This window comes from Corapipo altera, unplaced genomic scaffold (assembly GCF_003945725.1).
Source record: "Corapipo altera isolate COAL_440 unplaced genomic scaffold, ASM394572v1 239, whole genome shotgun sequence".
NCBI lineage: Eukaryota > Metazoa > Chordata > Aves > Passeriformes > Pipridae > Corapipo > Corapipo altera.
In genome coordinates this window covers 2,717,405-2,721,329 of record NW_020884938.1, presented here as the reverse complement: position 1 = coordinate 2,721,329, position 3,925 = coordinate 2,717,405, and positions in this window count along the sequence as shown.

Here is a 3,925-nt window from a genome sequence, read left to right as displayed (position 1 = left end):
CTGTATCCTGCTGTGTCAGCAGACAAAAATTTGTAAGCACATTTGTACTGCTCTAGATAGGACTTAAAATGAAAAATCTTCTGTAGGTGATCTTAACAATAAGGTGGCATAACAAAGCTGGCAGGACATCCTTAGAAGTCTTAATTTTACTGGAAGGAGAATAGGCAAAGGTGAAACCTGAAAGCTGGTACATCCCAAATGACCTCAGGCTAAACCCAGTGAGGTATCGCTGTGTGGCCAGGACTGAATCCATACTGGTGCCTGTCTGACATCACCACTGGCCATACTGGTCCGTGTCCCTTGGCCTATCTACGTGTGACAGAAAAATTCCCTTTACTAATATTCCTAATTCACAGCAGACAAACCTGAAGCTGCACAAACCCACTTACCTTCCTGTACTAACACAGCATTGGTTTGCATCTGCTTTGCATAGAGTTCAATGCCAGGAGAAGCCACAGGAAAATTAGCTCTTGTCCCAGCTTGTCTGATGCTTTCTGTTAACAGGGAGAACTTAGTATTTATCCTGAGGCTGGAGCTGAATTTTACATTTCTTCCCTGCTCCCCCTGCCACAAGTTGGGTGGTGAATCCTCCTATATTCTCAAAGTGAAAATGTCACTGAATTGATTGTATGATGTTTAGGAACGGGCAAATCTGAGTAGCATAAATGTGGCTGATGGGATTACACTTGGCATGATATCATAAGGGAGGCATCTTGCTGGAATAAGGTCCTCTGACTGGTGCTTTGCCCTCAATGATCCATATCCATGGAGGATCCAGAGGACTGGACCTGGAATATTTTAATGCCAATATGAAGAAGCCTTTGAATTGCCAAATAGGCTTTAACTTAACAAAAGTATTTTAGCTGTAGAACACTTAAGTGTTCTGGGATTTGAGGATGTGCATGGTATTTGCACATGTTCAGAATTCTCTGTGCAAATTGTACTGAGGCAACAGTCAATAAAATGAAGTGAGTAACTCACAAAACAAAATTTCCACAGAATCTTAGAGGTTTTCCATGACTTGTTCTGACTTTCACCAGCCTTCATATCAATGCAGTGTATGGGCTGGCACTTAATGTTTTTGACCAACTCATTTATTTCATCTTGTTTTCTAACCACTCCACACATGGTCACGAGAAGATATTTCTGAATGACATTTAATTAAAGCAAACAGCAATTTCATAACAGATACTTACAAACAAATACATGGACAAAATTTATTTTTTTTTTTTAAAAAGTTATGCTTTGCATTCTGCTTTTTTCCGGAATCCCCACAATTCCTTTTCCCTCCACGCGATATGCAAAAGGATTATTTGCGCATTTTGTTGAGATCACGTGGAGATACAATGGTCCAAACTGTCACTGGGACCTGAAATTTTCATGGAGAAGGTTCTGCCAACGGCAGCTCCTCTCCGGATACTCTTCTGATCCCAGCTGTGGCTGTGTGAGTTCAGGGTTTCCCACATCCCAGGCTTGTGGTTTTACCACCAGGCTACTCGTTCTTTGAAAGCAAGTCTGACTTGTGGTTTGTACATCTGCTCATGTGAGGCAGCTTATCTAATAGCTCTGATTTGCAAGATGATTTCATGTTACTCTGTCACATGGATTTTTGTGAGGGTTTTTTGTTGAGGGTGTTGGTAAACAACCTAATAACCTGTAACACAAAAATGACAAGGTTACCAACGCCTAAATCCCTGGTAGGGGCAAAATGGGGATCATAAAGAGTTTCCCATCCCTGGAAGTGTTCAAGGTCGGGTTTGGTGGGCTCTGAGCAACCTTTTCTAGCAGAAGGGGGATTGAAACTGGATGATCTTTAAGGTCCCTTCCAAATCAGACCATTCTGTGATTCTATGACTCCAAATTTAATTTCCTGGGTGGTTCATATATCCACTCCCAGTATGTAGGAATATCCTCACAGAGGCTCCCAGAGCAATCCACAGGACTTCTGCCACTGGTTTCAGTGACAGAAAAGACTCACTTTAAGAACACAAGAAAAAGCTCATCTGACCCTTTGCAGTCTCTGCCTGAAGTGACACCATTTTCTGCACAACACCTCAAAGATGTGCTTGTTTTCCATCCAACTCTTAACACCTTGTGGCTGGGAAGTAGTGCAGAACACCACCACAGGGGGTTTGGCTTGTGAACGTGAATTAATCCCAGGCACACGCTTCCTAAATCCCAGAGGGTGGATGCCTGCGATGCTCTGTTGGCTGTGCCCCAAAAGCAGATCCCCTCAGAAACATGCCAAGAGGGAAAGAAGCAGGAAGTTGTCACATGCTGTTGCAACCTTTTAAATTAAAACTCTCACACACCAGATGCATAGACACAATGTATTTATCTTGGAATTTATCTAGTGTATTTATCTTTAAATTCCCAATTTAAAGGGAGAAGGAGAAAGCGGCCAAATTAATGCCTTGTGTAAGCCAGTTGGCTTCTTTGGAGTCACCTTTGGAGTTAGCTTTGTGGTATAAGGTTTGCTACCTTTGTCTGAGACCTGGCAACGTGTTTTAAAAAAATCTTAGTGGTCAGGATGCAACACAGGTATGTATTTATACACATATATTTATATGTACATTAGAACACCATAACTGGCCCTTGAAGAGTTCATATTTAGGCCCTGGCACAGGTTGCCCACAGAAGCTGCAGCTGCCCCATTGCTAGAAGTGTCCAATGCCAGGTTGGATGGGGCTCTCTGGAATGTGTCCCAATCCATGACAAGGGAGTGGAATTGGATGATCTTTAAGGTACTTTCCAACCCAAACCACTGTGCAGTTCCATATTCCAGTTAATTGAAATTGTGGGTTTGGCCTTTTAGTAAGAGGACACAGTTCACTCTGTGCCTGTTAACTCACTTCCAACACCCTTTCCCCCCACCCCTGCGTGTTTATTAACTTTTATTCAGAGCTAACAATGAAACGTCCCATTTTATTTTGAAAGCCGACCAATTTTATTGGGTTTTTAAGTTTCACAGCAGTTCCACAAGGCCTCTGCTGACATTTTCGTGATCAGCTACAGATAAAATTGCTTTTTAAGTGTGGCCAGGTGCTGCCTCATCCCTGCCCCAGCCAGGCAGTCCACACATCCCCTCAGGACGAGCTGATCCCGAGTTTTCCCCTCTGGGGTCCCCACCGGCAGCAAGGGAAGGGGGAAACGCGAGGAAACGCTGGAATTGTCCTTATTTCCCTTCACCAGCCTCGAGCAGCACTTCCGGGACAGACCCTTCCCTCATGGTGCCTCCGAGCCCTTCCCTGGTCCTGAATCTGTGTCCTCCCGCCCCATGGAATCACAGGATGGAAGGGACAGAGGGATCCCACCCCATGGAGTCACAGGATGGGGCACGTTGGAAGGGACCTCAGGGGGTCTCATCTGGTCCCACTTCTCTGCTCAAGCAGGGCCAACCCAGAGCACACGGCACAGGATGTTGTCCAGGCAACTCTGGAATATCCCCCATGAGGGAGACTCCACACTCTCCCTGGGCAATCTGTTCTAGTGCTTGGTCAGAAGTTCTTCCTCATGTCCAGGTGGAACTTCCTGGCATCAGTTCCTGCCCGTGGCCTCTTGTGCCATTGCTGGGCACCCCCGAGCAGAGCCTGGTCCATCCTCTGCCACCTCCCTGCACACACTGACACACATGGATGAGGTCCCCTCTCAGTGTCTCCTCTGAGGCTGAACAGCCCCATCTGCCTCAGCCTTTCCAGTCCCTTCATCATCTCTGTCCGCTGGATCCGCTCCGGGATCTCCGTGTGTGTCTCATCCCGAGGATTCCACACTGGACACGGGAATGTCCCGCGGGCGGTCTCGAACCCGGGCCCTTGCGCTCCGCAGGCGGGGAGGGAGGCGCCGCCGCCGCGGCCAGGGGCGGGGGAGCGCGGAGCGCATCGATCGCGGGCGCCCATCGGTCGCTCGGCGCTCGGCTCGGCGGGCA